General features: G+C 39.7%; 1 long non-coding RNA gene across 1 annotated transcript; it reads left to right on the top strand.

The window, feature by feature from the left end:
* Positions 1-21283: 21283 nt before the first annotated feature.
* On the top strand, positions 21284-27107 carry LOC121133600. Its single transcript, XR_005870482.1, has 3 exons — positions 21284-21472; positions 23983-24329; positions 26749-27107. It is a non-coding gene; the product is annotated as an uncharacterized LOC121133600 (long non-coding RNA).
* The last annotated feature ends 223 nt before the right edge of the window (positions 27108-27330 follow it).

The raw sequence follows: 27330 nt of genomic DNA, 5'->3' as shown, positions 1-27330 counted from the left end.
TTGAGGGCACTAGAGGCCATCTGAAGGACTCTGGTCTCCACACACATCCATGGACATGCACATCTGTCCATATATGTGCATACAACATGCATACATACACAATTACAAAAACACAAAGTTTTCTGCTCTTATAGAAACACAGTGATTTAGCTGTTGAAAATAAAGACTTTTACTATTCTCCTACCATCATTCCTTAGTATAAAAGTATCAAATTTGGATTTGGATTGTATTGTACTAGAACATTGATTTAAAATTGCTGTTTAAGTTGCTGACTTAAGTTTATTTAAATTATTCAAGAATACTGGTTTGGGATTAAAGCAGAATTTCTACCGCTCTCTAAAGTGGCCCAAACACATGTCTGTCACTTTGTATTATATACTATGTTAAGAGAAGCAGTCTCATCACCTATGATTATAAAATCAAAATGTCAAACAAAAGTTCTGACCATGGTCTGTGCCCTGCCTCATCAAACATGCAGCCAAGTTTGGATTCTTTATGTAAAAGTAAGAAGTATGCATACCCTATTCATTTGCAAATTTTCTTTTTTATTTAATACACAATAAAATTATGCATATACCAAAGAATTGCTTTTAGAGAAATACTTCCACAATATAGTTTGAGTAAATATTTGATTTGCATTCAACTTTCATGCTTCCCTTGCCTAGCATAGAACACAAATTTCTTGAAGGAAAAGAAGTTGCAAGTAGGAGTTTAAGAAACCTGGTTCTACATGAGGATCAGGAAGATTGGGTGGGGAGAGGAATAGAGGAGAGCAAGAAAAGAGACACATCAATAGAGGGAGCCACTATAGGTTTAAAGAGAAATGTGGCACTAGGGAATTGTATAGAGATCAACAAGGATGACCCCAACTAGGAACCTAAGCAATAGTGGAGAGGCTACCTTAAATGCCCTCCCCCTATAGTGAGAATGATGACTACCTTAAATGTCATCATAGAGCCTTCATCCAGTAGTTGATGGAAGCAGAAACAGAGATCCACAGCTAAACACTGAGCCCAACTCCTGGAATCCAGTTTCAGAGAGAGGGGAGTGATAAACAAAGGGATCAAGACCATGGTAGTGAAACCCACAGAAACACCTGGACCTGAGCAAGTGGGAGCTCATGGACTCCAGTCTCACAGCTGGGAAACCAACATAGGACCAAACCAGGCCCCCTGAACATGGGCATCAGTTAGGAGCACAGGGCAGTCTATGGTGCCTCTGGCAGTGGAACCAGGATGTGTCCCTAGTGCATGAATGGACTTCAGGGGCCCATTTCCCATGAAGGGATACTCTCTTAACCTAGATACATGGAGGGGGGGGGGGGTGTTTGGCCCTGCCCCAAATGATGTGACAAATTTTGATGATCCCTCATGGAAGGCCTCACCCTCCCTGGAGGAGTGAATGGGGGATGGGATGGGGGTACTGCTGGAGGGTATGAATGATGGGAGGAAGAGAGAACTGGGATTGATATGTAAAGCAGGACTGTTTCTAATTTGAATAAAATTTATTAAAAAAAAAAGAAACAAAGAAACCCGGCTCTAGGCAACATCTAGGCAACAGCTACTTGAGGCTTTAGGAAAGGGTTAAATGCACATGTACTTTGTCTTTGCATCCAGCCAGAGGGTTCAACAGATGCTCTGCAAGTGTGTTACAAACGTTAATTTCCACCCATTTAACAGCACATGCCACATATACCCTGACACTGACTTGAGCTACTCAAAAAAGCTGAAAGTAGACTACTCATTTCCCCCTGCTTTCTCAGGGCATGTGTCCAAACAGAAAAGCATTATTAATTTTTTAAAAGTGTACAAAACATGTATTTTAGTGGGATTATAGGCCAGGTATTTGAGAGTCAAACCTCACTGAGTTGCAGTCTTTCTCATTTCCATCTGCCATTTGCAAGACTGTGACTGAACTCAATGGCATTGTCCATAGGAGGAGATCCTAATTCTTTCATGGGGTTGGTGTGACTATTTCAGTGGTGACTGTCTGTGAGTGTTACCTTGTACCAGGAAGTATTATGAGATATATTTATGGTATCTCATCCAGTCTTCGGAACTTGATGAAATGAGCATGGCAGTCTGTTTTGTATTTGAGGGGATCAACACAAAGGGGAAAATATACAACAAATGGCACATGGGAAGAGAGTGGTGTATAATTCTTTGTTTCATGCATGGCAGTACAGCTCTCTGTCTGTCTCTCTGTCTCTCTTTCTCTGTCTCTCTCCTCTCTCTCTCTCTCTCTCTCTCATTTTTCTGTAAAGGTTGAATGGGAACACAGTCTCCCACTACCATAAATAATGCTGTCAAGTTTTCTTCATTTGGAGAAATCCCAGGGGTCAGCAGAGTAAAATAGATAAGACACTGGAAAAACACCATCATGATTATGGTATTTTACCTGCTGCTCACGCTCTCATGTGTATGGTGTGTGTGTGTGTGTGTGTGTGTGTGTGTGTGTGTGTGTGTGTGCATTTAAGTTTATTCTTTGAATACTCAACAAAAAAAGTATAGTAAGCATACCCAATCTCTACTTTCTGCACTCAACTCCTAGTCATCATTCTCCCAATTTCATATCCCCACTCCTAATATAACCCTCTGAGTCAAATATTGCTACCAATGTGCACACAAGTGTATGAATATTTATTTGGACTTGGACAACCTTTAATTTGTCACATGCAACAAAGAAAATTAATTTTGCACCCACATAGCCATTATTTGTCTCTAGCTCCTCAGGTGACATGGGGCCTCAGCCACTCCTCCACATATACTAGGCTCTTTAATATTCTATTTTATTTTTATTCACTCAGGGTTTTTCTGAATAGCCTTGGCCATCCTGGAACTCACTCTGTACATCAGGCTGGCCTCAAACTCAGAGATCCACCTGCTTCTGCCTCCCCACCGATACAGTGCTCCAATTAAAGGTGTGTTCCATCACCACCTGCTCAAGCTAGACTTATTACCTGGATTGATTCTCTGAAGACCTTAGCCATGTCATACTCAAAAGACATCATTTGTCAGTACACCTCTCTGTCTTCTGCCCTTACATTTTTTTCTACTCCTTCCTCTTCCTCTGCGTTCCTGAGCTTTGGGTGCAAGATTGATGGTGATGTCCAATCTGCAGCTGAGAATTCAGAATAATTTATTTTCAGTATTTTGGACAGTTATATGCCTCTGCTACCCACAGTCAAAAGGATTTTCCCAATTAAGATTTAGAACCTTTTCAAATCTCAGATATAAATACGGATAATTAGAAGGCAGGTTGATATCAGGAACATTTAGTAAAACACTAGTTGGCCTATGACTAACTATCCAGGTGTTTATGACTGGTATTGCAATGCCTGGCATGAATTCTTTCCAGTTACAATCCTTAAATTCAATCAGAAATGAATTTGTAACCTTTAACAGACATGCCACTATTGCAATAGTGAACACATCTTTTCTGACAGGTCAGGCTGCAGGGTTAGGTATGACTACTGATGGGTTTCCTCCTCCAGCCACATACATATCACGCAACATATGAAAACTAGCCAACACGGGGAGGCCTTTCTGATCAGTTCTGGGTTGATATCTCCGTCTCAAGTGTGTTTATGTTGGACGGTAGGGTCTTATCATCTAGTTGTGGTGGATAACCAAGGACAATAACAATATGTGGACGGTAGGGTCTTATCATCTAGTTGTGGTGGATAACCAAGAACAATAGCAATATGTGGACAGTAGGGTCTTATCATCTAGTTGTGATGGATAACCAAGAACAATAACAATATGTGGTGCTGTTGTTTCATGTGCGTCAGGGACCTCCTTGACCAACGACTTTAGGGAGTAACCTGGATTGGGCACTGGGGCTTTCATTTAATAACTCATGTCTTCTGGAAGCAACATCGTCCGTGCATGCAGAGTTCATCAGTTCAAACAGGTTTTTTTTTTTCTAATTGGCTTACAAACTGGTGGGTTTTCTTTTCTTTTTTTTATTTTTCTTTTCTTTTTTTTTTTTTTTTGGTTTTATGAGACAGGGTTTCTTTGTATTGTTTTGGAGGCTGTCGGTCCAGCCCAGCCTCGAACTCACAGAGATATGCCTGCCTCTGCCTCCCGAGTGCTGGGATTAAAGGCGTGTGCCACCACCGCCCGGCTTGAGTTTTCTTTTTTATTGCAAATTTTTTATTCATTTCACATACCAGCAACAGTTCCCCACCCTCCCCTCTTCCCACACCCCCACCTCACCCCTACAACACCCCCATCCACTCATCAGGAAAAAAGCAGTGGGCTTTTGTAAAGCATCTGCATGCATCCTTAATTCTGGTTCACTTGTCCCCACCCCTGCCTTTACCTCATCCCCTTTCTCCCACCACAATTACACCTTTAATTCTTGGAATCCCCCCCGCAATGTTCTTTAATATCGCATTCATCCTATATCCTCATATATTTCTTTACTTGGGCTGCAAAATCATAGACTTCCACACAGCTTTTCACACATACTGCATTCTGACTAATTCTTCAGTGTCTTAACATCATAAAGAATGCTAACTTCTAGACTAAGTATATATTTTAAACTTTCAAGTCAACATAATTATTATCTGATTAATAAACAAAAATAAAAGAAGGCAGAATTATTTTTACTGAAATATGAATACAAAAGATTTCGTTGATCGTGAGGATAATGCCTTGAAGAACAATGAACAGCTCTTTATGCTGGTTTTAATTCACTGAAAGAAATTCTCCAAAGAGAAAATGGAACTGATGGCATGCTTCGGCTTTTTAGATTTTTGCTTCTTTCAAAAGACGACTTCTGGCTCAATGATTTTTCCTGTTAGCTCTGTGACACTCTGCTCGTGCCTAACAAGTACACAGATAAGTCATGTGTGGCTGGTATGAGTGCCTTGAAGTTCCCAGTGGCCTAATCAGCTTTGATGTGGTTCCTTTAATGGTTTCATATGACACTCATGGTTCACGAATCGGCACAAGGCCAGTGGGGTCATATTGCACCCATTCATTTTCACTTCAGCACGAAAATTGTTTTTAAATGAAAAATTGTGTTCCAGGAACAAATTACTTTACTTGAAAGCTTTGTCTCCTAACGTGTCATTTGAAGGTTTTCATGATGAAAATTAATTTGTATTTTTGCATTAACGTTAACATTAACTTTGTCTTTACATGTACAGTGAAGAATGAGAAATTCAGATCTATCACATTGTTTTGAATATTAAAGTAAAATCTATTTAGGGGAAGCTATTGGTTTTACAAAAATCGTCTTTCAAATGAAATCAGCTCTTTAGAGTATTCATTCAAATAGTACAGCTAGGAAAATGCTTCTCTTCCTTCTTTGCAATGCATTTCCTTTTGCTAGAGGCACATTTTACAATGCGTTTAAATGTATATATGTATTTATAGAAATACACATATTTTATTTTGTTCGACACTATGAGAAAAATGTGATTTTTATTGAACATATATCCAACTTAAAGAACTAAATCATCAGTGTAAAAATAACAAAAATTTCTGATAAGGTTTTTTCTTTGTCTTTATTCAGAAGTTACATACTTTAAATTTCAATTTCCAAATACCCTTATTGTTTTATTGTATATAATATGGTTACACACAGGGTGGAAGAGAGGAAAGGAGACAGGAAAAGACATAAGCAGAGACCGATGAGACAGAGAGACAAATGAAGTCTATTATAGCATAGGTTTAGTCTGTATATGTGTATACCCTATTGGGAAATGAAAAGACAAAAACAAATCGACTGGCTTTCCTCCTTGTATCACACACTTTTACCACATTGATATAACCTGGGAATTTAAAAGACTATGATTTTGTCTTTGTCACTATGATGTTTAATATTATGTGCCCAGATGTTTGTTCGGTGTGTGTGTGTGTGTGTGTGTGTGTGTGTGTGTGTGTGTCTGTCTTTACCCTTCCTAGCTCTGTGTCATGCCCCCTCCAGGAGTATCTGCTTATATCACCTATCCACTCTGATTTTCTCCACGAGCACTTTTAACATGTTAATTATAGTCATTTTAATCTCCTGTTAGATAATTAAGTTTCTGCACTACATTTGTCTCTGGGTCTAATAATTGCTTTGTCTCTTCAAACTTGACCCTATTCCCTCTCCCTACATCCTTTGCCATGTCTTGGGATGTACTATAGTGAGCAATAGGGATGGAGGGAAAAGGTCTTTTCATGTGACTGTTAATTGGGCTAGAAGTAGATTCTGCTTGATGCTTGTTGTAGCTGCAGGCATGAGATATTTCAGGCTCATGGACCATCCACGCTACTTACTGTCTCTCTTGCTGATGTGAGTTTTCCTTTGTGCTCCTTGTTCCTTGCCAGAGATTCGTGCCTTGTAGATCTTTGGTCAGTAGTTCTCTGCGGTGCTTGCTAGTATAGAGATGAACGTGGAGGAGAAGGAACTCCTTGCAATCGTCCACGTAGGTCTTGGCGTGTGTCTCACGACAGTGATCTTCACCATAACTCTCTAGGTCTTAGTCAGCGTGTGTCTCGGCACTGTGATCTTCACGGTGATTCTCAAGGCTGCTGCCCTTTTCTCCTGTCTCCTGATCCTTTTCACTGCTTGCCATGCTGACTCGCTTGAGTGAGACAAACAGGAAGGGAGATGCTGTATCAGGAAAGAATTCCCACTTGGGATTAGGATTCATAATTGTTCGTTAGCAAGGAACATTCACTGCAAAGCACCCCTCTGTTATGCAGAAGGCTTGGACTTCACTTCAATGGTTATTCCTCCCCTATCTGGGACCTTTATCAAATCCTCACTACTAGACCCTGGAGACATTCCTACAAAAAAGTACAAAAGTATAGAGAAATGCCCAAGGGCTGGAGAGATGGCTCAGTCATTAAAGGCCAGGTTCACTATAAAAAAATATGAGAGAAATACCCAAAGCCTCAACCCCCAATAAGTTCTTATTGTTGTGCAACTATTTCTTCCAAGCCAAACTAAAACTTTCTTGAGTCATCACTCATGCTGAGGTGGCCTTTTCAATAGCGCAGCTGCCTTTGAAACATCTGTGCCCCTGTAAGCTAAGAATCCATCTGTCTGTCCTTGTTCACTAAGCTAGGAATTTTTTCTTAATGCCTCATTTCACTAGTATTTCATTAGTGTGCTACCTGCGGTGAATGTGCTTTTGCTCCTGTCTCCCCAGGGAGCACGGCACTTGTCTCATGCCAGTTCAGAGTCAGTGTCTGAGAGCTTGTTCAAAGTTACTGTCATAGTCACTGTTCTTTGCTGTGAAGATCCATGATGGCCATGGGAACTCATAATTTTTAATGGGAGCCTAGCCTTGAACAGCTGAGCCGTCTGTCCAGCACAGCCATGGAAACTCTTACAAGAGAAGTCATTTAATTGGGGCTTCCTTAGAGTTTCATAAGCTCAATCCATTATCTTCATGGTGGGGAGCATGGTGACACATAGGCAGGCTTGGTGATGGAGAAATGGCTGAGACTTCCATATCAAGATCTTCAGGCAGCAGGAAGAGAAAGACATTCGATACCTCTTCTAAAAGATTTCATCTTAATTGTGTGTATCTCTGTGTCTGTCTATGTAGGTATGTACACATGAGTTAAAATACCAAACAGGATATAAGTGTTGGGTTCTCTAGCTGAAGTTTCGGGCTGTAAACTACACAAAATGGGTATTGGGAAACAACTCAGGTCTTGGCCCGACTCATGCTCTTGACCAAGATCAAACTTTCTAACCCCCACATACCTTATAGAACTCAGCTATTTACAGAAAGGAGTTTGCCATCTACCTATCTTGCTTATGTGTGACTTACGCACTTTCACCTGGAAGTTTATATATAATTTTCCTTATGCATGAAATTCTAAAATTCCACTTTGAACTAAGGTGTTTTGGTTTGTCCTGTTCTCACTTTCCAGAAATAGTTCCATGTTCCATTCAGTGGATATCTCAGGGATGGGATGTAATATTCTTATCCTCCATTTTTCTAAATTAAGAAAACAGTTGAATGTATCGTTTAGTGGCAGAGCACTTGAGGTACTGGGTTTGGTTTACAACACTATAAAACAAGCAATCAATGACTGACATAACATAAAACTATTTTAAGACATGTAGTTCAGCAGGATTTAGTATTTTGCCACATCATGTGACTGGCTCATCCATCTACTTCCAAAACATGTTCATCACTCTAAAAAAGAACCCTATGTTATTCTGTTTTGTATTGGTAAAATAGAATACTAGGGACTATGCAGTTAATAAAGAAATGCATTAATTTCTAACTCTTCTGAAAACAAAGCAGTCCAACATCAAGATGGCAGCATCTGGTGGGGCCTTTTGTCCAGAAACAACAGTATAGAAGGAGGTGAGAGTAGGTCAAAGTTATGAGTATAACAAGCCTTCTCCTATAATAAATAACACACACATAGCCATGACACTAAGCTTTTCATAGGGCAGAGTTTTTGCGACCTAAGCACTTTCAACACAGCTCCACTGAAGATTAAGTTACAAACTCATGAACTTTGAAGGACCCACATTCAAGTCACAGAGACTAGAACTTGTCAAGCCATTTATTTGTTCCCAGACTCCTCTCACACGGCAGCATCTGGAAAGGAATAATCAGATTTTTGTGTACACAGATTTACCTGTTTGAAATACTTTGTGTAAATGGAGTCATATAAAATGCGTGGTCCGTTGCTGGGTTTCTAAGATTTACTCCTCATTGTAGCATTAGTTGCCAGTGATTCATTCCTTTTCTGTGGCATCCCTGTTTTGGCTTAGTTTGTTGTGTTTGGTTTTCATTTATCTTTTGGACATTTAGTCATCATGTTCAGTTCTACTACTTTTTTTTTCTCTCAGCCCCGGAATTATTTCTCTAGTGATTTTTTTCAAGATGAGATTTCTCTGTGTAGCAGTCCTAGCAGTTCTGAAATGGGCTTTGTAGACCAGGATAGCCTCCAACTCACAGAGATCCACCTGACTCTGCTTCCCTAGTGCTGAAACTAAAGTTGCAAGCCACCACACCAGGCTTTTCTAGTGATTTTAAAAATATTTCCTTCTATTCATTCTCTTTGTGTTCTTCTGGAAGTGTAATTAGCTGATTTATAATTCTGAGATTTAAATATTTCTCCTATATCTTCCATCACATTGTTCTCATTTGCTAAGCACTGAAAACACACAGCTCTATTTCTAGCTAGCCAAAGACATAACATCATTTTATGTCATCTTTTTGTTCACACCATCAACTGAGCTGTTATTTTAATTTCTGGAAGCAAATTATGACTTTTGAATCTACTACCCATTCATTTTGGAGGAGATGTTTTTTGTTTTGTTTTGTTTTTCGAGATAGGGTTTCTCTGTATTGTTTTGGAGGCTGTTCTGGGACTCAACTCTGTAGACCAGGCTGGCCTCGAACTTACAGAGGTCTGCCTGCCTCTGCCTCCTGAGTGCTGCGTGTGCCACCAATGCCCAGCCCCATTTACTTTTTATATACACAACCCCTCTCTACAATCTACTGGTCATAACCTTCTTGACAGTGGGACCAGCATTCAGTTTCTTCTGTGTCTCCTCAAATTATGAATTAGAAGAAGAATGGTCTCGGGAAAATATAAGTAAAAACTGTCCTCCAAATTGGGGATATTTTGAATTTTATAGTTGAAATCTTTTTTCAAAGTCGAGTTTGAAATCTGAAACCTTCTTTGACTTAAGTAAATGAAAAAGTTCTGTAATATTTTGGGGGCTTTGACACTATATCAACTTATTATAATGACCTTCTTGCAAATTAAATGGGTAAAACCAGATATTTTGGTTGTGAGCTTAAATTTTAACAGCTAAGCCATCTGCCAGTGGGACCAGAACTTATCCTGGGTGCATGAGCTGGTGTTTTGCAGCCCATTCACAATGGTAGGTGGGACACTTTGCTCAGTCTGGATGCAGTGGGAAAAGTGTTACGTCCTGCCTCACCTTGGTATATCAGACTTCGCTGACTCACCAAGAGAGTCCTTACAGCCTCTGAGGAGTGGATGGGGGTGGGATGGGGAAGTTGGGGGGGAGGGAGAAAAAGGAGGGGGAACTGGAGATGGTATGTAAAATGAAACAGAAATAACAAAGAAGAAAAAAAAACAGATTGTGTTTTCCTCCCCCCTAACAACTATCTGAAGTTCAAATTGTATTGAAATATGTAAATTTCATTCTATATTTGGCTCTGTGTTCAAATGATTTGGGGATGAGACGACTCTATATTGAAACCTACTAAATCAAGGCATGGATTAAAGTTTTTTAGGTTCCACTCTTTTTTAAAACTTTCAGCCAAGTACCATAACTGGAGACCAGAACTTTTTTTTTATTTGCCCCTAGAAGCATTTCAGGGACCATAAGAGGGCAGCATTCAATTTACATGTCTGTCTGCACCATGTCAGTGCGGTGAAGTTGCAGGGCTCTGAGACTGGCAAAGCATTTGCTAGCGTTAGCAACTGGAGGGCCACGCCAGGAAAAGCAATTTGTCTATTTTAAGGATGGGGATATAAATGCATCCCAACCGTAGTCAAAGGAGAGTCACTTCACTATTTGTGTGGCTGTCAAGATGGCATTCATTTGAAGCAAGAGGCTCTTGTTAATCCCATCCATACTATGGCATGTGAAAGCAAACCTGTCAATCTAACTAAGCAAAGGCACCCAGGGGGATGGGGTAAGAGGTAGACTTCGCAAGAGGCATTTTAAAATGCGTTATAAATCAACTACAAAGTGTAGGGCTACAACTGAATGCTCAACCACTCATGGTCTGTACATCAGAACTGCATTTCAATAGGAGAGACTGGAAAATAAAACAAGAAAGAGAATTATCACTAAACAACACATTACTTGGATTCTATATAGGAATCAACACATTTTGACAGCAAAGGAAGGGTTAGACGTTGGGAATGTATTTAGAACAACTAGTAGGTATGTATTTTCGAAACACGGAAGATAATTAGTGAAAGACAGGGTCTTTTGCAAAGATAGAATCCAAAATTTTTTGAATCAGTGTTTCTATGGTTAGCTACCTATAAGCCTGTCATTTGACACCAACAGAAAGCCATGGAAACTTGGCAAGCTCTAGATTGCAATATGAATTTTATAATTTGCTGGGTTGACTATCTTCTTCTTCCCCTTGCTGTCTACAAACACTATTCTCAGTCCTTTCTCCACCTGGGGGTTAGAAAGTTCCTCTTTCTCTTGTCTCGATGCTCAGTTCTTCCTTCTTTCACACAACATCCAAGTGTCTTATCGCTCTCCCAGGAAATTACCAGCACTGTACACAATGAGAGGGGAGGCATATACGATAGTTTGGAAAAGAAACTCAAAGCCACTGGGAAATTTGGGAAAACTTTACTGGTGATAGGATGTTGTCCATACTTATAGGGCAATCTGACACCCTTTAGCCTTAACATGGGTATCTGAAAGAATTTTCTTGGAATTGCTTCAAAACACTGGATTTATTGAATTCATTGCCGTATATTGCATCTCACAGCAATGTCATAGTGAGTCACAAACCTTCTCTTCAGAAAAGACATTTACAGTGGAAACAGACACACTTAATAGCTGAGAGCAGACATAGCAGAATTTAGGAGTAGAAGGGATTTACAAGTGCAGTGTAAGTTTGTACCTTACTCTAAAGCTAGAGCAAAACCCTAAAAAATTAGTCATTTGATTACATGCACTTTTCTAATTATGCACTGCTACATTTTAATCTTTAAACTCTATTCTGGTGTAATGCTAAGATGTTAATAAAAAGCAAATTGCTTTCGTCTTGACCTTTTTTTTATTGTTCCTCCTCAGATTTTATTATAGAACCATTATTGCTGTGGAAATGTTAACTTCCTGTTTGTGTTTCTGGAACCCTGAAGGGTATGGAAGTTGGCCAGTTTAGGCTCTATTAGGAAGCTGCCAGGAGAAAAAAAATGCAACACTTTTGTTTTATTTTATATTGATATAGTTTGCCAGAGGAAAGTCTATTCATTAAAAGTAAACTTGGAGGTAATACCCAGAAACAAACTAACTGCAGGCTCATTTGTGTTAATTTTGAGAACCTGCAAGGACTGCATCTAAATAAATATGAATTAGAACTATTTGAGTGAAAGATAGCATTGAAGAAGTGGGGAGAGATCTGGGAAGGGGCACTGAGGGGAGGGGATGATTGAAAACAAAATTTAATAACACATGTATGAAACGCCATAATAAAACCTGATTTTTATACGCTAATTTAAAAATTAATCTAAACATTGCCCAAAGCACTAAATTCCCTCAAAGAGAATTGAAAAAAACCCACCCAAATTTGAATCAAATTATTCCCCCAAACACTTATGCCTCTCAGTAATACTAGGTGGATAAATTAAGATATTTGCTGGATCTATTTGCTTGTAACCAACAGTTCCTGAGGAAAAGGTAACAGGACAGAGATGGGTTCTAAGCTTTTCAGGTTTATAATTTTGATTCTGTAAGTTTATCTAATTTTAAACAGACTCTGATACAAGCTTGCATGCCTGAATTTTACTTTATGAATTCCAAGAGAGGCGTGAGAATGGACATTCCTAATGAGCAAACCCTCTATGCCCAGTAGTTCCTCACTCAAAAATGTTCTTTCAAGGCATTTTCTGGTAGAGGCAATAAAGGGAGCTGAATGTCTTTGGAGAAAGTTTGATCTATGTCAAGGTCATATCTGTCTCTCTGAATGCTCACAAAGGAGATCTGGGTCTGCTTGTCTAAATGACTACAGGGTGAGGAAGACACCTGTACCTGCAACATCCTCATGTTTGTTCTATCAGATTTCCCCTTTGTTTTTACCAAATAGGTCACTGTGTATTTCATGAATGAAATAGGATATCTTAGCTCCATGCAGTATATTCTTCCCACCAGTCTGGTCCCAGAACCAACCACATCAGTCCCAAATGAACACACAGGACACTATATTAATTATGAAGTTGTTGGCTGATTGCTTGGTTTTTTATTGGCTAGCTCTGACTTAATTATTAGCCCATTACTGCTAATCTGAGTATTTCCACGTAGTCTTCTCTTACCGGAGAAAGGGTCTGGACCTCTCACTCCTCTGGTGTCCTACATGGTGACTGAATGTGCCTCTGTTTCCCAGAATCCTCCTTGACTCCTAGTCCCACCTATCTTGCTTCCCTATTGGCCAACAGTGCTTTATTTATCAACCAATAGGACAACGTATACACAGAAGGATGTCCCCCATCAATGCAGCCTTCCTTTTAGGGCTAAACATTGAAGATTAAGCACATAATGTTTTACATGGTTAAAAATGAACACAAAGAGTACAAATTGAGAAGGGTTAGGAGGCCTCCAGAGAACAATGCTCACAGTGTGGTCCGGAAAGGCCTCTCTAGAAGGAGACATGAGGGTAAAGTCTGAATTCAGTGAACGATCAGACAGGGTATATCTGGAGCAAAGGGGATCCGGGCAGAGTGAACTGTAAAGAAGCTGGAAGCGGGATAGACATCACTGGGTGATGGAAGGAAGGGAGACAGTCCCTGCATTTAATTCAGAGTAAGTATAGGAAGCAAGGTATTAAATGAGACGAGGGTGCGGTAAGGCCCAGAGTGAGGAACACGGAATCTACCGTGACTTAAATAGAAAACAGCTGGACATTTTGAAAGGAGGTACGATGCAAACTGTCTCTGGCTTTGAAGGATTTCTGCACTACTGCGTGCAAATCAACTGAGGGACATACACAGTAGACAACCAAATGGCACTGAATAATTTCTGCCTCCAGGCATTGCTCTCATTAATCCCTGCAAGTAAGTATTAGCAGACTGTGGCTTGCTTTTTAGCCAGGAGAATTCAGTGAAGATGATGGGGCACTGCTTCTGTGATTAAGGAGTGAAACTAAACTTCCGTTTTGTTTTTGTTTTGACTTTGAAGTCACAGGAAACCATGCTAGAGACATTCACAGAGAAAAGTACTGAGGGTAGCCAGCAGACAACCTGGAATGAAGCCCTCCGGCCAACTACTCTTGAGGAACTAAAATTTTGTTTGCAACAGTCTTATGGGCTTGAAAGTGAGTCTTCTCCAGTCAAGTGTGCAGATGAAACTACGGCCCAGGAACCAACCTTGATTACAGTCTCATACGAGTCTTCATAACGAGGACTCAGATAATCTTGTCCAGAGGTGAGGCCCATAGAAGCTACAACAGAATAAAAGTGCATAGGGTACAGTCTGATAAAAGCACATCCTTTCAACAACAACAAAAAAATGGGATGCTTTGCTATTTGTCAACCCATGGTTGACACAGACAGTAAGCACAGATGATGGGAGAACAGTTAGTCACCTAGCACTATAACCAAGGAGACATGCTTCAGTGACCTGGAGAGAGTGTTCAGAAATGATTATGCTGTATGAGCTCAAACTCATATTTTTTTCTTTTCTTTTTCTTTTTATTAATATTTTTTTCCATTTTAAATTTAGATAAGAAACAAGGTTGCTTCACAAGTCAGTACGAGGTCCCTTTTACTGACATAGTAAATATAAACTATTCAAGGACAAGAGCTGTGTGCGATGGTGACTAGATTTAGATACACCACCTCAAGTTACTTTTTACTTCCCTACGGAGGACAAGAAGAGGAGTAAGAATTTTGTTTCTTTTGGTATTTTCTTAAAACAATTTGTTGGGGGCAAGGTGGCAGGCTGGAAACACATATTCTATCTTGGGTGGGTCATGTTTGAGATGCCTACATTTCCAAGGAGATATTCTGGCTAGAATTCAGGGGGGAAATGTAGGATGGATATACAAGCTTGGCAATTACACACCCTTTCGCACCTTCTCTCCATAAAATGGTAAGAGCAGGTACACTCAGCTCTCCAGGGCCAAGGAGAAACTAAAACAGGAAGTGACTTTTCACTAGAATCCCTTACAATAAAGACGGAAGTTAAATGAGGAATTGTGGAGCAGTCCCACAGGCCACGGCTGAGGCTACTTGTTCCTGCCTGGGCAGGCAGAAAAGATGAAAGTGACCGAGTTCAGTGTAAGGAATTTGCTTCCAACAGATTCTCTTACTCAAGGAAAACATAGCTGCCATTGGATATATAAAAAGTGTCACATGGTGCCTGACATCATTTTGTAAGTAAGAGGAAAGTATGAAGGAGACACATAAATGGTATTAGCAATAAACATATTGTTTGCTTAATCAAGATCCTAACATGGGTCTGGGAGGCAGTGAAGTACTAAGTCTGAGATGACACAGGTTGGAAGGCCGGGGTTAGCTGATGGTGTGGACCAGAGTTGTCAAAAGCTCCTGATGGACTATCAGGAGATCAATTTTCCTTATAACATGGAGGTGATACTCCAGTGTTTGTTTATTGAAACTAGAACCAAGGGCTTCCCAGGAAGTGCTACATTTCTCTGGGTGACGTCACTGAGGAGGAGCTGAGTACAAAGACATATCAGCTATGGGATGTGTTCCTTCTTCTGTGAAGCAATAGTGAATGACCATTAGCATATTAACGAAGTGCCTGATGTTTCCACTTCACGTTAAAGGAATGTTACACAGTACTCTACAAAAACTCAGAGAACTTCAGTGAGTTTATCTACCTTCATATGGGTTGAGGAGTTACCTCAACTATGAACATCCATCTGCAGGAGTGCTTTTTATGGGCACATATCAACTTATTTAATTCTTATAATGACTCACTAGAGCTTTGTTTTGCTTGCTTTGTTTTTGTGTCTGCCTGGGGTTGAACCAAAGACTTTGTTCATGCTGGGAAAGTAGCCTATATATTGCATAGGTATACTTTTAATAGCTGAAGCTTCAAGGAAAAGGAGTTAAGCAAATTAGGACCTAACAGTGGGCAAGCAGTAAAGTTAAGAGTTCTAGCCCAGATGAACTGACTCCAATATTTCTCACTGTGTAATATTCTACTACTCCATTTGAATATTTTATTGAAGAGGCCACACCCATCCAAACACTAACTCAACTTCCCCTCCCCACACTAAGTCTTAGATCAATTGTTTCTAATCGCATGAATGCTCAGAAGACTACTGGATGTTTTTAGTCTGGCTTGGGATTTGACTATTACAGAGTCATGTTCCAAGAAACTCTCAAAGTTATTGGACTGTAACTTCACTTATGACAAGCATCATCTTTATTTTCACTGAGCCAAGTACTTAATTCTCTTCGAGTTTTAGTACCTTTGCCTGTAAAGCGGACACAATTATAACATTTAAAAAAGTGCGAAGAGAACAAAAATAAAGACACATATGGAAGGATGTGCCATGCATGTTATAACACTTTCTGATGTTCTCCCACAAGTACAAAAGCAAAGGAAGGACTTCTTCATGTCTTCTCTTGAAGGAAAAAGAACAGGTAAGAGTATGCCACACTCCAGTCACTCATTCAATCTTACGAATGTCACTTAAAAAATAGATATTGAGGTTCCAAATAAGGGTTTCAAAATATAGATCAAACACTTCACCCAAGATCACATGTTCTGCTAGCCGGCAGGCCAATATTCTCACAGAAACACTGTGATTCCAGCCAGTGTTTTCCATAGCAACCATCCTGCTTCAGGTTACATGCATTTTATACAAAGAATACAAAAGAAACTGAGGATTTGATGCCAGGATGCTTCCCATAATGGAGAAGAGGCACATTCCTGCATAGTTAGAATTCTTCACTCTTCACAATGAAATGTGGCAAAGGAAAATCTAGAATCCCAGAGATTAGTGCTAGGTGATTAACTACATAACCCACACCAAATTCAGTGTGGAAGATATCCCACTTTAACTGTGAAAGCCCAGCATTTGCGGAAGCAGACAGGCCCACAAGGGATGGGGTTTGAGAAACCACATCACAAAGCTTAGGCCTTAGCCAGGGGACTCATTAAGATCCTCAGAGAATCCCCAAAGTTTTTTTTTTCCATTTCCAATTTATACATTGCATTTGAACTTCTCTGACTGCATTTTGCTACTTTTTGGATTTGGAAAAGTTGGTGACGATGTAACATGGTGGAATTTTAAGCGTACCTGGGTCTGGAGTTGTCAAGGCTTGCGTTTGGAACTTTTCAGTTCAGCCCCATATGATGGATGCTCTTACAGACAATGCCTCATTAGTCCTCTCTACTCTTCCTGTCTTTACTGGAAGAACTTGTGACTAAGTAGAGCAGTGACTATTTAACTAAAAACAGATCCATCTACGCTGCAACCTAACACCCATACCATGGCTACTACTAACAGATATCCAACAAATTTACCTTTTTTATTTGCTGGTGATAGAAAACATTCATAAAAACTGTTAGAGACTCTGCATTAATAAAAAAAACCACTTTCTCTATGAAAACTTTTAGCAGCTCAGCCACCAGAGGATTGCAAATTCATTTGCTGGCTCACATTCTGCTTTCTGTATAGATGAGTAAAATATTTCCCAAATCCTGACATGAAAATGTGCACTTAGCTCTTGGGAGATTAACCTTCAGTTGCTTAGTAACATGTAGGGTTGTTCTGTGGAGCAAAATATCATGTCTGAAAATAAAACGTGGATCTGAAAACACTGTCCCAAGCTCTTGAATTATTGAAGGGTACCATCAATTCACTAGGAAATTTACTAGACACCCACTCTTCTAAGTGGGATGCTAACAGTATAGCTTCAGAGGTTGGGAGGACCATCAGGATCCATCAACTTGCAACTCTTTCATTCCAAAACAACTCTACTTCAGTTTTTAATTCTCAGAGCCTTTGTTAAAATATTTAGCGAAGTATAGTATAGGATGTTAAGGCCTACGGAGCCAAGAGATGAGTCAAAGTGGTGCTGGACAGTTTCTGCCAGTGGTCTTCATCCTGCCTAGCCAATGACAGGTGACCACACAACCATGCCCGAGGCCCCTAGCAACACAAACTGTCAGAGGTCCTAATTAGGTGTGCTTAGCCAATGAGAAGTGATTAATCAAAGTCAACTAATCAACACCTAGGCACTGGAGGAGTATGTAAGTTTGTATCTATTGCTGAATAGAGGAGTCTGCTGTTTCCTTTCGCCTAACTCCTGATGTCTGTGTTGTTGACTGAGTCTTCTTACCCCCTTCCCTAAAGGAGTCGTGAGGGCCCAACAACAGTGTAGTATGGATCTTATGTTTATTGTAAGCAGAACCTTAATGACAATAGCAGTTTGATAAATTTTGTTGAATAAATTAATGGCCAAAGTTTTGGGGCTTTATCAATTACAGAATGGATAGGTAGAATTGGATAACCTATGACTACATTAATTGCTTATTATTGTTGTCATACATTAGTGGTGGGAAAACACAGATATATTATTATCCTCTTCAGTAGCTCACAATTTAAAACAGTGGTTCTCAATGTTCCTAATGCTGTGAACCTTTAATATAGTTCTCCATGTTGTCATGATCCCCAAACATAAGATTATTTCATTGCTACTTTATAACTGTGATTTTGCTACTGTTATGAATTACAATATAACTATCTGATTTGTAGGAATCTGATATGCAACCCCCAACAGGATAGCAACCCACAGGTTGGTAACCATTGATTTAGAATGAGTTTACGGGGTTAAATGAAAACCTATAAGGGATGGTTTCTCTGGAGGTTCCAGTAGAGACTCTATCCCTTGTTTCTTCAAGCTCCTAGAGACTTCTGGCATTCCTTGATTTACAGTTCCATCTCTGCTTCCATTTCATAATTCCTTCTACTGACTGATGTTCTTGCTTTCATCTTTAAACATTCTGGTTATTATATTTGGCCCACTGGCTAATCCAAAATTGTAGCTCTAATTCATAACACTGAATTTGATCAAGCCCACAAAGTCTGTTTAATCATAAAAACCAGTACATTCCTGGGTTCTGAATATTCAAATCTGAATATCCATGGGGAAACATAATTCAGCTTCCTACACAATTCTTGGAATTCTGACTCTCTGAAATATTCCCACTACTGTTGCTGTGACTGGGGACCCAGACAGACAGACACCTATTTCATTTTTTCTGAGGGACTTATATTCCATTATAAGAAGTGTTGGAAACAAACTATTCCATAAAATCAGACATTGAGAGAAAATGTATGTATTGGGTGATTTCTGTCTGTTGTACAAACCAGATGATTCAATGTCTATACCATACATTTTGGGAGAACGAGAGTTTTATTTATGGAGTTTCCTTTAAAAAGGCAGCACTGCAAGAGAGCATTGTCTAAGGCAAATGCTTATGAAGAACTCAAACTCTGGTGAGAACCATTATAGACCCCAATCCCTAAGAGTATTAGGTCCCACTCTCATTTGTATGTAATAGCTACAACAAGGATCTGCAAGTTGGTTTAGCAGCTAAGGCCTTGCTGTCAAGCCTGACAGTATGACTTTGCTCCCCAAGACCCACAAGGGGGACCCACAAATCATTCTCTGATTTTCACATGTCCCTGGGACACCCTCACGACCCCTAGCCCCCTGCCACGCACACAAAAGAATTAACAAAACATATCTAGATCCCAATAAATATAAAGGGACACAATAGATACTGGATATTTTCTTTAAAGACAAACAAATACACAAGCTTATTTAGCTCATGGAGGATGTGCAGTGCAGTAGGCATGGGTATAACTGCCTGCCAGGCATCTTTTCACAATAGAATTAATTAATGTTATTTACATACACTTACGTGGAATGATATTAATAACTGTCATTTTCTCACCACATCTTTTTGTTGTAATAAATGATGGAATCCAGCCCTAAATATTTCCAGCCTACAAAAACAAACAATAAAACAGCCTTTCCTATCAAAACAATAATTTCTATATGTCACTTATGCTACCTGGCCTTTTACTGATGTCATTAAAGTGGACTCTGGTATTCTCCATACTAACATAACTAAATTAATACATGAATATAGGGGGCTGGAGAGATGACTTAGTAGTTAAAAGTACTTCCTGTTCTTTCAGAGGGCTCAACTCCAGCTCCAAGAACACACATCAGGTAGCTCACAACTGCCTGTAACGCCCACTTCAGAGTGCCCCATGCCCTTTTCGGGCCTGTATGAGCACCCCCAAACACACACACACATACACACACACACACACACACACACACACACACACTTGACATTGCATGCACACAAACATACACATAACTTAAAAGAAATACAAGTCCAACATTTTTAATACTGAGGACCTAAAGCAAAATCCATGGAAATCACAAATTTAAAGAGTACTATGATACAGGAAATGTTAAAAGATGAGCCAGGCTCCTGCAATTCTTTATGGTCCTTCTGGCTCTGTTCAAACATGCCTATGCACTCAAGAGAAGAAGGGCAGGGTAGAGAGGTGCCAAGAACAAAACTCCAGATAAAGAAACCACGGGAAATGCATTGTGATTATAGTTAAATAGTACTAGCCTTGAAAACAAAATGGGCCGATTACATCCAAAGAAGAATAGCTGTAAGTAGCCTGATGTTCATCTCTAATGTTTTCCATTCTCTGGGCAAACTCTTACCATTCTGCAAAAGGACTTGACAGGCTCGAAAGATTTGGAGAAACGTCAGCTTAAAGGATCAGGATACTGTGACAACACTGATTTTCAAAACTCCACACGACTTCTCAGAGGCTGTACACTACAGAGTTAAATGGTTTCACCCCTCCTGCCAAATTGACCCGTCTCTTCTTTTAGCCTATATGAGATATTTTTTGTGTTGTTGGTATTGTCAACAAACAGCTTTTTTGTTTGTAGCTGTAAAAAACAAAAAGGGAGAAATGTTTAAATCTTCTACATGTTTGTTTATAAATGTAGCTGATTTTTAAAATGGGCTAATTTTGTGTCCCCTTGTGCCTCCTTGTTTTTAATTTCCGTGTGGAATTAACCAATAGTGAGTAACCTATTAGGGTTTATAAACCTTTTCCACATCCCAAAGAGTCATCTTACAGTCAGTTTTTTTTTTTAAGCACACACAGGATCCTTTCAGCAAACTTCCACTTATTAAGATCTGGTCATTTTCCGTTTAACTCAGCTTTCGCTCTCATTTGATTTTAGATTACATAACTGCTGCCAAATTAGACATGGTTAAAAAAAATGAGTCACCACTGCTTCTTATGATGTCGAATTAGTGTTTCGGTTTAACCATCCACTAGAAATATCAATAGCCATTCAAGAGATGAAATTAAATTTAGTTTTCCTTCTGACCATGGCATGGAAGGAATAGCTGATTTCACCACGCCTTGGCCTGACCTTATATAGATTGTCTATTTCCATGACAAAGATTCCAGAATCACAAACTATCAGTCGAGTTTCTATGATGCAGAAATCAGGACTCTGCCAGGTTCTGAGCATGAAATCAATGAGAGATGGTGTTGGAGGCCCACCCAGAAATCATCCCACATGGATCTTCATACACACACTTCCTCCTACTGAACATCCCCTACCATTTAACAGAGACAGAAAATGGCACATGAACCCTTTGTCAGTCTCGCTGGCACTTAGAACATGGGTGTGTGGTCCAGCTATCAGATAAAGGGAAACCCGCTGAGATTGAGGTAAGTGGGGGAACTGAGGAAAGCGTTTAAGGTTTCAGGCATTATGCTGGTCTGCCCCTGTCACCTGCAGAATGCACTCAGGCAGTACCCTGGTCAGCCCAGGGTTCCGTGGAGTCTGAACTCAGATGCAAAGGGCCACTGTAAGAGAAAGATCCCGCCCACTTTTTGCCTGCTCATCTCTTTCACGCCCCTCTTTTCGGCTCTCTTTCCCGCTGTTCCCCTAGAGCAGTCAGGACTTTTCCTGTCCCCCTCTTTTCTCCTGTCCTCTCCCTGTCTCTGTGTCTCTTTACCTCTCTTTCCCGCTGTTCCCCTAGAGCAGTCAGGACTTTTCCTGTCCCCCTCTTCTCTCCTGTCCTCTCCCTGTCTCTGTGTCTCTTTACCTCTTTTCCCTTCCCTTCCCCCTTCAGTCTCTGTTCCCAGTTGGCCAATACCTACTCCTCCCTTTCCCCCAATAAACTCCATGTGGGTTTGTTGAGTTTTGTGGTTCGAGTTTCATCGCCAGCAGCAGCTGCACCGAAGCAACAACAAAGGAGAGTAGGTTCTTCTCTTTGGTAGAGAGAATTTCGAGAAAGCTGTTCCCCTTTTGGGTGTGTTGTAGAATTGTATAAACATGCTCTGCGGACATGATACTTTTCCTTTTCTCAAAGACTGGGGAAAATTCCATTGTGTGTACATGCCACATGCAGGGGAATGGATGGGAGAGTGAGGCAAAGAAAGAGGCTGGAGAAGATTGGGGAGAGAAAGAGCTAACACAAATCGTGTTTGGAAAATGTCATGACGTCCCGGTGAAACCCAGTTCTTTGTAAGCTAATAATAAATAATCAATGCTTTAAAAACTAGCCATGCCAAGAGATTTGCCAGTCATCTTTCAAACAAAAAGGAAAAGACCTCAGAAGAAAAGTCAACCACAGAGAGTAAGAACGTGATTCCTAATGACATTTTGAGCCATTGGAATCCCATTTGAGTTTGGAATTTCTCTGCCTCAGTGAAACATATTTGCACCTATAAAGTTCACCTTTGCTTAAGAAGTTTCTGCCCCTGCTGTGGAAGGCATCTCATGGGATAGAGCCTCCTTATCCCCCCTTTCCGTTGTAGTGTGGTTGTCATAGCAATGCCTCATTGTGTCTCTTTCCTTGATCTTTTGATGCATACCGTATCCCTTCCATCCCATCTTTTTGGTTGTGAGCCTAGCTTTTAATGGTTGAGCCATCTCTCCAGCCCCCATCAAAACTCAAGAAGAACCCAGTATTCTTTTCTTTTAAGTTTCCATGGTCCTGTGACTCCTAATTGTCCCAATGCTCCCCCAAAAGAAAAACATCAAAATGCTTGGGTTTTCAAATCTCATCACTTAGCCCTAAAATTCAATGAAAAAACATCTTCTTGAAGTTGCCACTTGTGTCACCTGTTGGTGGCTAATGGATTTGTGAGTCTTATGTTAGGATAGGTGAGCCTGGTTCTTTTGTAGAAAGATGATGATAGCAGTTTAAGCAGGGGAGATTCTACTTCAGATTATACTGAAATCATCCAATGTCACTCCTGTTTTCAACATCTTAAATTCTGTAACTGAATGGATTGTGGTTTTTTTCTTTCTTAATTTCTTCTACAACCTGTAGACAATTTAATGACCTAGTACACAACAGGTTTAACTGTTCATTAAAGGGATTGATAAATATCGCATTTAAGTGTTAAAGCTCAATACCATCATTGATATCTGTAGTATGTTTTCACAATTAAATAAGTAAAGATGTTGAAGATTAGGGAAATTATGTAACCAACAGAATTTATACAATAGGAGCAAAGCCAGATGCATCACTCTGGGCTGCTGTCTCCTAGTCTATTGTTTTTGTTTTGTTTTAGTTTACTGCAAGCAATCTGTGCATCTAGTCATCATAAAGGGTCCCTGCAAATAAACCAGTACAGACTCTTAATGACACACTGCTATACTCACAGAGCAGAGCATTGCCTAAGCCCCATCAGTAGAAAGTGAGAAACTTTGGTGTGGTGGTCTATTATTTATGATGTAACAAAGCCTGCCTGAGGGTTCCGAATGGAAACCTAAGCCACAAGCCATAGAGGTCAGGCAGTGCTGATACATATCTTTAATCCCAGCAGCCACCCAAGATAGTCATAGAGCTAGGTGGTAGTGTCACACACTTTTAATCCCAAGACTCAGGAGACAGGCAGATGGATATCTGTTAGTTCAAGGCCACACTTAGCTACACAAAATTGATCCAGTCCTAAAGAGAAATAGCTCACACAAAGGTAATCTCAGCACTTGGGATCACACAACTTTAACCCTAGTCTTAGGGAGATATGAAAGGAAGAAGGAAAGGGTCTCATGCAGAGATTTAGTCTCCGAGGATTTGTGGAGAAAGCATTACACTCTGAGGATTTGTGGAGCCAGATCACCCTTTCAGTCTGAGGTAGAGTTAAGATCTAATGACCAGCTGCTTTGCTTATCTGACCATCAGCTTGAACCCCAATATCTATTTCTGGGTTTTTGTTTTTAGTGTTACACATTGGATCAGTCATCTCCAAATGCGATATGTTTATGAAATTCCTCCCCTCAAGGCTCGGGGACCCATGAGGAAAAGGAGGCAGGAAGATAGAAGGGACCAGACGTGATGTATGACCCCAAGGAAACAGCTTCTTTCACAAACTGCAGGACTGATACACATAAAAACTCATGTACAAGACCTGCACAGGTTCCAATTAGACAAAATCTCATCACTGAAAAGGTGAAAATACAGAGAGTCCTACCCTTCACCAGGAAATTATTTGCAATTGATATATAATGAGAAAGAGAAATCGGTTTCTTCCGATGGAATGTCAATGGGAATATCAACCACACCACAAGGTGAGCCCAGGAGTAATTGACAATACAAAATGGTCTCCATGATTCCTTTGTGTGTATTTTATGTTTCGTTTTGACTTTTTTTCATATTGGTTTCTTTTTCACTATTTTTTAAGTTTCTTTTATTTTTCCTATTTTTCGAGAGAGAGAGAGAGAGAGAGAGAGAGAGAGAGAGAGAGAGAGAGAGAGAGAGAGAGAGAGAAAGAGATGAAGTTGAGTGGGCAGGGAGGTGGAGATGGAAAGGATCTGGAAGGAATTGAAGGAGAGGAAATATTTTGTGATGAAAACATATTGTATGAAAAAATTAAAAAATTTAAAAGACAACAGTATGAGTGTGTACAGATTCAAATATTCTACTATGATATGTGAAACAATGTTTTGGATTTTGATAGTCAAGACTGCATAGCAGCCGAGACACCTAGATTTATGATCTTTATTATCTGATGTCAGCTTTGTTATCTCCTAAGAGACTTCCTCCCTGGCTTTCAAATCCAAATTTGGAAATCGTTCCCACCCTGTTTATTTTCTCCACATCACTTTCAATATTTTCACTCCTCTCAACTCCCCACAGAAAATTACACATTTGTTGGCTGGAAATGTACTCCAAGGTTAGAACATTGACCCTTTGATTCCAGTACCACAAAACAAAATTACATGTTTTCTTTGTGTGTTTCCCTGTTTGTTTGCATATCTTCCCAGAGGGCAAATCTATGACCATTCTATTCTCACTCTAAATCCAACACTTCACGTCACTTTCAGCACATACGAGGCATCCAAAACCTAGCCAGTCATCAGTTAGTTAGATAATATTTCAAATAAATATTTCAAATATACTGAAAGGTTGAAAAAAGTCAAACAAAAAAATAATGCCCTTTGGGGGCTTCTAGTCCACTGTGAGAAAACAAGCAATATATACATAGATAAAGCTATGCCTATTTAAAGACTATCAGAAGCCACCATTCCAAGGATGTACCACAGACTTTACATTGGATAATGAAAACAGTATCTCAATTCTGCCCTGATGTTGTTGTTGATATTTTGATGCATACTAATCCTAGAGATATGAAAAACACAAAGGGCATCTTAAGATTGATGAAATACAACAAATGCATATTAAATGGTGATGTGGTAATGAGAAATATACAGGTAGACAGTATGTATTGAGAGAAAGAACCTTGCATTGATGAATGGATTATATATAGAAGCAAGTCATCATAAAGATAGACATATTGAGCAGGAACCAACTCTTTATTCACATTGCACATTGTGACTTTAGTGGCAGATACAGCTGAACACCACCTATGGCAAATCCTTATTATGCAGATTTGGACATTTTTTTCAGTCTGTTAGCTAACTTGAAAAGCAACAGTACTTACCAAAGTCACTAAACTTAAAAAATATTCTGTATATGGATGTTTTATTTTCATCATTTTATTACATGTCAGAAATGAATTTCATTTAATTTCTTTAAAAATTAAAAAATAATTAAAATATAAATACATTATTCTTCCTTTTCTTTCCTTCTTTCAAACTTTACACACACCCACTGCATATGTGTATATATATATGCACATATATATACACACATATATATACATATATATATGCACACACACATGTATAACCTGTTAAGTCTTCTTAGTGTTGTTGTGTGTATATGAATTTTTAGCTGACTACATGATAGTGAATACCAATTAGTGGGCACATACCTTTAAAAAACAGATTCTCATTCTCTCAATAGTCATTAGTAGCCTATAGTTCTTTGTCTAGAGGAGGCATTTCATGAGATTTCCCCATTTCTTGTTAGCATGTGTTTCCAGGTCTTGCTTAGGCAGCCATATTCATGAAGTGTCATGGGTGTATGTTCCCTGCCATCTCTAAGAGAGCTCACAGTAGGATTCCAGGTCCTCTCACTTATACAATCTTTCAGTCCCTTCTTCCAAGATATTTCCTGAAACTTTGGTGCAAGAATTGTATTGTAGATGAGCCCATAGAACCTGAACACACCACCATCAGCTGTCCTCTGTCTTTTTGACCAGATGTTACTTTCTGAAATGGTTTCTGTCTGCTTCGAAGAGATACTTCTTTGATGCGGAGTGAATCGTACACCCATTTGTGTATATAAGGATAAACTTTAGAATGCAATCAGGAATTTTGCTCATCCAGTAAAGTGGTTTTGGGGGGGGGTGTTCCTCTAAGATTCATGACCTCAGTACCCAGGAGTACTTGGCTAGGTTTCAAGTACCAGGCATGCTTTCCTTTCTACTGAGCAGACCTTGAATCCAGTTAAATAGATGTTGGTTACTATCAAAATATGAGTATCACTATGGAACCTTTAGGAACAGTTCAGCATACTATTCGTTGTTGTGGCTCATAGGCATCAAAACTGCATAAGAATATTGATTGCTCCCTCCCTTGGCAGTTTTGTGGCACCATGAAAGCTGACCTCAAGGGGGAGACTTCCAGATGAAATCCAGTTCTAACCTTCCATGTGCTGTGACAGAAATATGTGCTGTCTTCATCAATAGTGGCATGCCTTCAACCTCAGAAGTAACCAACGCAACAGCAATAACATATTGCTTTGGGAATCTCTTGATCTACCTTGACCAATAACTTTGAAGTTCCTTGTGCCTAGTTTAGTGCTGCAGACTTTAACGCCAGCACTTTAGGAGCAGAGGCAAGTGAATCTCTACTAGTTCCAGATTACCTTGGCCTATAGAGTGAGTTCCAGGCCACTTAAGGCTATGTAGTGAGACCCTGCCTTAAACAACAACAACAATAAAACCCACTTCATGTAAGGCTGGGACATCATCACAACTGCATGAAACCCTCCCCCCCCCCCCGCATTTAGCACTCCTCTCTTTTGTGTTTTATGTTTATTTATTACATCTCTGATTATTATTTGGAAGGAATCTTTCTCCCACCAGATAATTCTTCCTTTGGCACATAAGCCTTGAGTTATTCATAGCCAATGCCTGGCAGCTCGAAGGCCCTTATAATACTT

The sequence above is a fragment of the Mesocricetus auratus genome, unplaced genomic scaffold (genome assembly GCF_017639785.1).
Source record: "Mesocricetus auratus isolate SY011 unplaced genomic scaffold, BCM_Maur_2.0 Super-Scaffold_100023, whole genome shotgun sequence".
Lineage (NCBI taxonomy): Eukaryota > Metazoa > Chordata > Mammalia > Rodentia > Cricetidae > Mesocricetus > Mesocricetus auratus.
This window is presented reverse-complemented; position numbering and strand designations above follow the sequence as displayed.